General features: G+C 35.9%; 1 non-coding gene across 1 annotated transcript; it reads left to right on the forward strand.

Moving 5' to 3' along the window:
- The first annotated feature begins 9566 nt into the window (after positions 1–9566).
- LOC147825799 (U6 spliceosomal RNA) lies at positions 9567–9668 on the forward strand. The gene has a single exon (XR_015440185.1). It is a non-coding gene; the product is annotated as a U6 spliceosomal RNA (small nuclear RNA).
- Positions 9669–10248: the final 580 nt, after the last annotated feature.

Consider the following 10248-nt stretch of genomic DNA (forward strand, 5'->3'; position numbering starts at 1 on the left):
AAAACAACGCTGAAATCCCACTTCACTCCAGAAAGAATGGCTGCTGTCATGAAATCAACCAATAACAAATGCTGGCAGGGCTGTGGGGAAAGAAGAACCCTGCTCCACTGCTGGTGGGAGTGTAGACTGGTGCAAGCACTGTGGAAATCAGTATGGAGATACCTCAAAGAACTAGGACTGGAAATCCCCTTTGACCCTGCTATTCCACTGCTGGGGATCTTCCCCAAAGAATTAAAAGAATCATACCACAGTGATATATGTGCACCCATGTTCATAGCAGTGCAGTTTGTAATAGCTAAAACTTGGAAACAGCCCAAATGCCCATCTACTGGAGACTGGATAAAGAAAATGTGGTTTTTTTATAAAATGGAGTACTACTCAGCCATAAAAAATGAGAAATTAGAGACATTTATAGCTAAGTGGATGCACATTGAGGTAATACTCTTAAGTGAAATAAATAGGACACCGATGTCTAAATACCGAATAGTTTCTCTGATGTGAGAAACTGAAAGTGTAAATAAGGACTAAATGTATAATAGGTCATGTGAAATAGGAAGAAAAGGGGCAAAGGGAAAGGAAGTGGGAGGGCTAAGGGAAAGGATAGAAGGGAATGGGATTAATATGAGAAAATTGAAAAATAGGAATAATATTTTTGTAAATAGGGAGGGCTGGAGGGGTTGAAGGGAGGGCTGGGCAAGGGTGAAAAACAAGAACCAAGAGAGACTATGTAAAGGTGCAACTTTCCAATGATGAATGTCATTATATTGTATACCTAAAATGTACCAATGATTAGAATGAATAATCGATAATATAAAATAGGAATAAAAGGTCCAAAGGGGTAGGGGTAGTGGGAGGCACAGGGGAAAGGAAAAAATGATGAGCAATGGAAAAAATGGAAATAAAGTCTTTGTAAATAGGGAAGGGTGGAGGGCGTGAAGGGAGGGCTAGGAATGGGGAAAAAATAAGAACCAAGATGCATTATGTAAATGTACAATTCCCAATGAGAAATGTAATTTTGTTGTATACCTACAATGTACCAATAAAAGAATTTAGTACAAAAAAAAAGAAATATAATTGTGTTGTATACTTACAATGTACCAATAAAGAATTTAATAAAGTGCAAAAAATAAATAAATAATAATAATAAAAATATATGCCCGTTCTGTAGGTTGTCTCTTCACTCTGTTCTTTGCTTTGTTAGCTGTTCAGAGGCTTTTCATTTTGTGCAGTCCTATTTGTTTACTTTTTTTTGGTACTTGGTTTTTTTTTTTGGTACCAGGGATCAAACTCGGGTCTTTGCGCTTGTGAGGCAGGCGATGGAACCACTGGGCTAAATCCCCGGCCCTGTTTACTCTTGATATTATTTCTCATGCAGCTATGGTTCTGTTCACAAAGACCTCTACTATGCCTATACCTTCAAGATTTTTACCAATTTTATTTTCTAGCATATTCAGCATTTCTGTTTTTATACCTAGGTATTTGATCCATTTTGATCTGATTTTAATACAGAGTAAGTGATTTGGGTCCTGATTCATTCTTCTGCAAGTGGATAAACAGTTTTTCCAGCACATTTGTTAAGGATGATTTTTTTTTCCCCCTCCAGGTTATATTCTTGGCCACTTTGTCAAAAACCAGAGGGCAGAGAGTGCATTTTGTTATTTTGGCATCCTCTATTTTCCCTCATTTGTCAACAGGTCTGTTTTATACCAGTATAATCTTGTTTACATTATTGTAGCTTTGTAGTATAACATTGAAATCTGGGATTGTGAGGCCTCGTGCTTTGCTCATTTTGCTCATGATTGCCTTGGCTATTCTGGGTCTCTTCTGGTTCCATATGAATTTTAGCATATTTTTAATTATATGAAGAATGGTGTTTATATTTTGATTGGAATTACATTAAATCTATATATTTTTGGTAATTTGATGATTTTGACAGTATTGATTCTGCCTGTTTAGGAATAGGAGATATCTTTCCATTTTCTAATATTTTCTTCAATCTTTTTTCCCCAGAGAACTATAGTTTTTATTATAAAGGTATTTCATTTCCTTGGTTAGATTAATGCCTGTATATCTAATTTTTTGAACCTATGATGAATGGGAGTGTTTTCTGATTCATTGTTGGGTTACCAGAGCACTATTGATTTTTTTTTTTTTTTTGCTGGGAATTGAACCCAGGGCCTCATGTGTGCTTGGCAAGCATTCTACCACTGGGCTAGCCCTGATATTGATTCTTATATGTGGATTTTGCTGAATTTGCTTAATAGTTCTATAAGCCTTCAGATGTTTTTTGAGTCTTCTATGTAAGGATGATGTTCCATGCAAATGAGGTTGATTTGACATCTTCCTTTCCTATTTGAATCCCTTTTATTTCTTTCTCTTGCTTGATTGCTCTGGAGAAGATTGTGAGTACTATATATCAAACTGGAACAGTGAACATGGATAATTTTTGTCTTGTTCTTGATTTTAGAGGGAATATTTTCAGTTTTTTCCCATTTAGTATGATGTTGACAGTGAGTTTGCCATAAATAGCTTTTATCTGTTTAAAGTGAGGTCCTTCTATATCTACTCTCGCCAGCGTTTTATTTATTTATTTTTTTGTTTATCATGAATAGGTGTTGGATTTTGTCAAAGGCTTTTTCTACATCTATGGAGATGATTATGTGATTTTTTATCCTTACTTCCATTTATGAGATGTATTTCATCTATTCATTTATGCATATTGAACTATCTTTGCATCCCTGAAATGTAGCTGACCTGGTCATGGTATATGATCTTTGAAATGATGTTTCATTCTGTTTTTAAGTATCATTTTGAGGATTATTGCATCTGTGTTCATTAAGGAAATTGGTCTGTACATTTCTTTTTGTGTTGAGTCCTTGTCCAGTTTTGGTATCAGGGCAATGTTAGCTTCAAGGAATGAGTTTGGTAGTAGTCCTTTACTTTCAATTCTATGGGAGAGGTTCAGGAATATTGGCATTAGTCCTTCCCTGAATTTCCGGTAAAATTTAGCAGTGAATCCATCAGGCCTTGGGCTTTTCTTATTTGGTACAGTTGTTATTATTGCCTCTATTTCATTGTCTACTATAGGTCTGTTCAGAGTTTTTATACTTTCTTGGTTAGTTTTCAATAAGTCATCTGTGCCTAGGAATTTATCTATTTCTTTAGATTGTCCAATTTATTGGAATATAAATTTTCAAAGTAGTCTTCTTATAACTCTCTGGATTTCAGCAGTGTTAGTTATGATTTTTGTTTTCTTAATTTCTAATTGCATTGGTATGAACTTTTTCTTTCCTTCTTTTGAAAAGTTTAGCTAAGGGTTTATCAATTTTGTTAATCCTTTGAAAGAATCTACTCTTTGATTCATCAATCCTTTGTATTTTTAAGTCATAATTTCCTTAATTTCTACTCTAATCTGTATAATTTATTTCCTTCTTCAAGTTCTGGGTATGAATTGTTCTTGTTTTTCTAGGATCTTGAGATGGTTTATTAGGTTATTTATTTGGGATCACTTTTTCTAATGTGGGCATTCACAGCTATAAATTTCTCTCTTAGAACTGCTTTCATTGTATCACATAGGTTTTGGTATGTTGTGCTGCTATTATTATTTGATTCTAGGAACTTTTAAATATTTTCCCTGATTTATTCTGTGATTCATTGATTATTTAAAAGTGTGTTATTTAATTTCCATATGTTCGCATTGTTTCTGTGTTTCTTTTGCTGGTTGCTTTCTAATTTCATTCTGCTATGATCCAAAAGATTATTATATACAAAAGATTATTTCTGTTCTTCCATATTTATTTGAGCATGCTGCAAGGGTCTATTTGGGAGAAAGTTGCTTAGAAAAATGTACATTCTGTTGTTATTGAGTGAAACACTCTAAACAATGCAGAAAAGCTCCTGCCCTTTAAAAGCATCACTAAAGTCAATATTTTCCCAACCTGTTTCCAAGATACCCCCAAAATATTTTCACAATGACAGATTTGTATCTGGCAAAATCAAGCAGCATTGCAGTGGTAAGATAATGCTAATTAGCTAAATTGAACTCAAAATCACCAAATTAGTTTCATGCTGCTGTTATATTTGCCTCAGATTTGATGATGGGGAAATTAAAACTCAGAAAGACAAAGTAGGTAATTCAAGTTTGTACCTATCTGGCCAAGTTTATTCTAGAACCTGTGTCTATTGTCATTTAGATCATTGTTCTTTTCAAGATATTCTTTCTTTTTTTCCCCTTAAATTCTTTTATAGTTACATTTTAGGTATACAATAAATTTACATTATCATTGGGAACTTGTATCTTTATGTTATGTATCTTGGTTCTTATTTTTTCCCTATTTCCCTACCCTCCCTTTGATTCCTCCACCCCTTATATTCTTTCTTAAGAGCTGATATCATTTATTGAGGATCTTTGCTGTGGAAATATAGTGTTATTTTGATGAACATAAAAAAGCAAAAAACTTTGCAACCAATCTATATGGTTATTAATTGAAACTAATTATTCATTTGAGGAAGAAACCTTGACAATGTTGTTAGAGGTAATATACACTTGAACTTTCCCATTTTGGCTCACATTATAATCACTTGTACAGCCTAAATTTTGCAATCTCCTCCATATCCACTAATCAGAGTGTTTGGGAGGTGAGTACCAGGCTTTAACACATTTGAGGAACCCCAGTCAGGCTTAGTGGTGCATGACTGTAATTCCAGCATTCAGAAGGCTGAGGTAGGAGGATTATAAATTTAGACTACATAGAGAGACCCTGTTTCAAAAAACCGCATACACACACATACACATTCACACAGAAAGAAAGAAAGAAAGAAAGAGAAAGAAGGAAAGAAAAGGAAAGTAATTCAAACAGTGTTTATTGAATTGGTCTGGGTAATAACACTGGGGATTGCTAATGTAGTGTTGTTTTTTTTTTTTTACCATATTATTAACTGTATTATGAACAACACATAGAGAAAAGTCTCTTGGTTGTATTACTATAAAATCAACACAACTATTTATTTAACCAATATAGACCCACTATTTTAAGCAGTATTCAACCAATATTTACTAATTCCCTAAAAGTTACTGGGTTCTGTGCTGAGCAAAGATGAAATGGAAACCCTGCCATCAAAAAATGTAGAGGAAAGGGTCATGCATGCATATACACTATATGCAAATGAGATGGTGACATCAATATCAATGGGAGGAGTTGCAGGGAAAAAGCTGGCTAGAATCAGAGAGTGTTTATTGGAAGAGTGTTTAAACTGGGCCCTAAAGGCCAAATAGAATTTGGACTTACAGATGAGAGGTAGATGAACTTGGCCAGAGTAAACATCCTGAGTCAAGACTAGGAGGAGGGAAATAATATCAGTAATAGTGGGCTGGGGATTTAGCTCAGTGATTCCACCACCTGCCTCGCAAGCACAAGGTCCTAAGTTCAATCCCTGGTACCAAAACAAGAAAAACAAAAACAAAAAAAACACCAAGCAATATCAGTAATAGTGACGATGATAACAACAATAATAGTAAGCAATTTCTGAATGCTTGCCACATGTGCCAATTACTATTACAAGTGCTTTACACAGTCATCAAATTTACTCTTCACAACAAAGCAATGAGTGACTAATTGCTTGCTGCTATTATTATTATCATCATTATCTATTATTCTCCATTATAGAAATGAGAACACTGAATTACAGATAAGTTTGATAACTTACCCGAGGTCATGTACCAAATAAACTCAGTGCAAGAACATTTATATTTGTTCAATACTTGTTTGTTGAAGGAACAGATGTGTTAACCCAACATTTGCATTTTAAAGATGAGGAAGTGAAGGGTTAGAAAAGGTAAGGGACCTATCCATGGTCACAGTCGGTTGATAGCAGTGCCAGTATTAGTGTCATTTTATCGTACTTTCCAATATGCCAGGCATACAGTGTGGGACTGAGTGAGAGGAGAAGCTTAATTTGTCACTTCTCTCATTTAAAAATTATTTGGAAGAAGTGTGATAACTTAAAATGTAAACCCAGAGCTGATCCCTAACAAAGACATAACTTTTAAAGGACAGAGGATGAATTACAAGGGAGGAGAAGCAAAGCCTGGTGAGTGGAATTTGTTTTGGACAAAATTTCATCTATAAAATGTTCTCATCTGTAAAAGGATGCACTTAGATAAGAAGATCTCTAAAGTTCTTTTCTATCTCAGCTATTTTGAATGATTCTGCACAGGCTGAAAACAGATCATGTCTGAATGTGTCCTTAAGTTTAATGGGCTGAAATGTAGTCAACAATGAATAATCATAGTCCAAGATACCTATAACTAGAGGCCAGAAAGCAGCTGTTAGATAAATGGAAAGGGTAGCATTCTTCAATTGAGCCCTGATTCTTCACTAACTGCTGCAGGTGATGCTTAGAAAGTCACTTGATGCATTTATGGAAACCTCCAGGACCAAATCAATTCCCTTCTTCCAAACGAAGGGACTTAGCAGGAAAGGTCATCACTTTATCTGATGTTGCAAACTGAAGAAAAGAGCCATCTATGGTGAAGTCCACCCAGACGCTTCTGACTTGTTATCTATTGTCCCCACCAGACAGCATGCCACATCTGACCCCGAACTTGAAGGGATACTCTGTTTTAAGCAACAAGATAGGCTTATATGCATTCCTTCTGTTATGCTACATTTATTTAAGTAAAAGAAATTTTAAAGATATGGAAGTAGAGGGATGTTTACAATACATTTTGACTGATGCTGTTGCATCTAAACCCATATTTAGCTGTTTTACCTGTTTAGAAACCTGAGAACAGCAGTGGTCCTCAAAAACTGTCTCCACCTCTTGCAGAATGAGATGGATGAAGAAGAATTCTTCTACACAGCAGAAATGCTTACATTTAGAATTTATAAAGCACTTGTCTGTAGAGAACAACAAGGAGATTTTGAGAATAATTTTTCATTCCTTATTTTAAGAATCCTGTAAGGCCAGTTAAAGAGGTTCTTCTGCCAGGTATAGACAGACAGTGAAGCACATACTCAGCCTCCCAAAGTGCCTTTAGTCAGTTCTTTGCTAAAGACAAGGTTATCCCTAGCCCGGGTATCAAAGGACAGTACTGATTTATTGAGTTCCTGCAATTTGAACACATTGGGAGCTCTCTGGTGAATCCAAAGGCAAGAGAAGATCCTGGCAGTTTGTTAAAATATTAGTCAATATTAAGCACAATGAGGGAAAAAAATTAGAAATATGGAAAGAAGAGAGCTAGAAAGAAAACTAAAGTGTTAGACTAGACTTGGAGATTCAGAAGTAAAAGCATAGCATTGTTTTAAAATACATATACTTAGATGTAGAAATAAACATAGATGCCTATTAGATATATATGCATATTTAGATATGGATGTGAATTTATGTGTATAGATTCATATATTTCTTTCTTTGGTCTGCTGAAAAGGTCTAGAAACAATGCCATTCCTGGTAGCAATGTTCATACTTAGTTCCATATCTTGCTTGCAAAATAGAATTTTACACTAAAAAGAATCAAGGCTTCATAGAATAAAAGGATGATTCCAAGGCTGAGCCAGGAGAAGTATAAGATGAGCCCAAAACATTTTTGACAACAGAAAGTAAAAAATATTGAAAGAATACAAGGACAAGTCAAAAGGAAATAGTCAGATTGAAGGGATTCCTACTGACCTAACCTACAAGAGTGTTAGCATCAAAATAAATAATGATTGCAACAGATTACTGCCTGTTGCATAAAATAGGAATCTTTCAGTCCACAGTGAAGGAGGAAGAAAGAAAAGTGGGGGAGAGAGAGAGAGAGGGGAAGATCACTTGCTTTTCCTTCAGTAAAATGTCGATAATGAACAATTTAATTAATTATTAAATTAACCCCCCTTAATAATAGGGGGAATGATGAAGATAGAAATTTATCATTTGACAGCCATTGTGATGGTGATTGTTTCAGACAGGAATTATTAATGGATGTTAAATCAGCTGGGTAGAGGTTTTTTGAAGTATAGTAGATGGGTTAGTTTAGAATATCACCATAAAATATTTATCAATCATAAAAATACAAGGGGGAAACTAACAGAAAGCAATGTGATCAAGTCCTCAAGGTTTAGTGTTATTGGGGGCCAGACAAGGTGATGTTAGATGACTTGCCATGGACTGCACTGAGAGGAATGGGGCATTTGCTTCTGCAATATCTCTGCCAAGGATACATGGCCCAAGTCTGTCATAAGGAGCCATGGAGTGAAGCTAGGTTGAAGGAGGGACATCCTATGGAATGAAAAATCTAGTCATCTTCCACTGTCAAATTCAAGAAAAGACCAAAGTGAACCGAGGAGCTCAAATACAGTATAGCTAAGTACAATGCATAATGCTAAATTAGATCTCAGACTTAGAAAGAAAACAGAGACATTGTTGAAAGAATAACAATTGGATGAGTCTTGCGGATTGAAGGAAGGGTAGAGCTATATTGATATTGATAACCTAAGTTAGATGGGAGCACTAGATTTATATTAGAGAATATCTGGGTCCATTTTGGGGATATACATATTGTTGTCAAAAGAGACTCATAAAAGAACTAGAATAATTCATGTGTGTGTTTTATGGAGGAGAGCAGAAATATAGCCAAAGCTAGCTGAGAAATCTGGGTACAAGGGGAAAAGGAACTCTGCATTACTCTTGCAACATTTTTGGAAGTTTAAAAAAATAATTTTATTAAAAAATTAGAATTAACTTCTCTCTCTCTTTTTTTGAGATAGTCTTATTATATAGCTTCAGGATGGCCTTGAACTCACTATGTGGCTGATCCCGAACTCATGGTGATCCTCCTGCCTCAGCCTTTGGCACATTGGGCCACCACAGCTGGTGCTAGAATTAACTTCATAAGGTAGCTGAAAGCATGCTTCAATCTGAAACATTTTCCATTTCCTCAGTGACCTCATCCAAGATACACTAATTAATATATATGCTGCCAAAGCAAGCACTCAGATATACTTATTAAAAGTAAATCTTTCCACACTAACTATTTTTAACTCAACAAACTTTTTAATGCACTTACTATAAGGCACAAAGCATAGCACTGGATGATAAGAAAAGTAGAAATAAGATATAAAGCTCAAAAATGAGTGTCTTGATTACTTTTTTCTCAGTGCTGAGACAAAATACCCAACACCCAAAGTTAAAAGGTGAAAGGTTTATTTGGCTTACAATTGGTAGAGGTTTCAGTCCATAATCAGCTAGCTCCAAGGCAGGGTGGCAGAGGGGCAACAGTTCATGGCTGTGGAAGACAGCAAAAGCAAGGAGACCTTAGCAGCGTCTTTCTGCACCTTTTATCTTATTCAGACTACTTAGGGTGGGTAGCACTCACATCTTTAATCCTAGTGCCCTCGGGCCTAGCCCCATCATGAATCAATCATACTCTAGATTTAGCCACCACTGAAAAAGCATGAGGCTTTGGGGGGATATCTAAACACATGCCATAACAATGAGCAAGGTTATATTTATCCAGTGCTCAGGAGAGGCTCCATAGAGAAAATGAAGTTTGCAATGGGCCTTTAATTAGGGTAAGAGGTGGATAGGTGTTCATTTGGTAGCACATGTACCTAAACTGGAACGCTAGAAGATGAGTGTGGCCCGTGTGCATGGATGACATGCAAATCTGTGAAACATCTCATTAAAAATGTCATCAGGAAGAATTAGGAAGAAGACATTCAAGGTAGATGGAGGAGCTGGAATAAGAGCAAGTCCATTCAGACTGTCAAAACCAAAATGGGACCAGTTCATGTAAAGGGATAGTATATGAGCCGTCTAGCTTCATGCATAGCTTGAACCAGGAGTCTAAAAATATGCCATTAGAACTGGAGCCCCTTTCTTTCTCTGTATCTTGGCTCTTTTCCTTTTGTATTAGCTTCATTCTCAAGAAAACTTTACCCAAACTGTTACAGCTGACAGATTTAAGAACCTAGTGGAAAAATTAGTTTGCCAGTTACAACAGAAGTCCAGAATTCTACTTTGCTGGTCTAGCTTTGGTTTTAATCATCACTCATAATAAAGAGAATGGAATACTCAGATTGCTGGATCTTGTCATGGGATCTTTCCTGGAGGTAGGTAGTAGGGTGGGGCTGGAGGTGGGATTAGCTCCCTTAGAGCCATAAAGGCTGAAAGGGTGAAGAGAAGCCATTTCCCAGTGGAAAACTTGTTGCCTGAAGAAGAAAAAATGGACATAAGTCAACTAACTCTGCTAACAGGTGTCCAAAAAAA

Source organism: Heterocephalus glaber, unplaced genomic scaffold, assembly GCF_053883595.1.
Source record: "Heterocephalus glaber isolate CG9 unplaced genomic scaffold, H.glaber_assembly_v1.0 deba00001481, whole genome shotgun sequence".
Lineage (NCBI taxonomy): Eukaryota > Metazoa > Chordata > Mammalia > Rodentia > Bathyergidae > Heterocephalus > Heterocephalus glaber.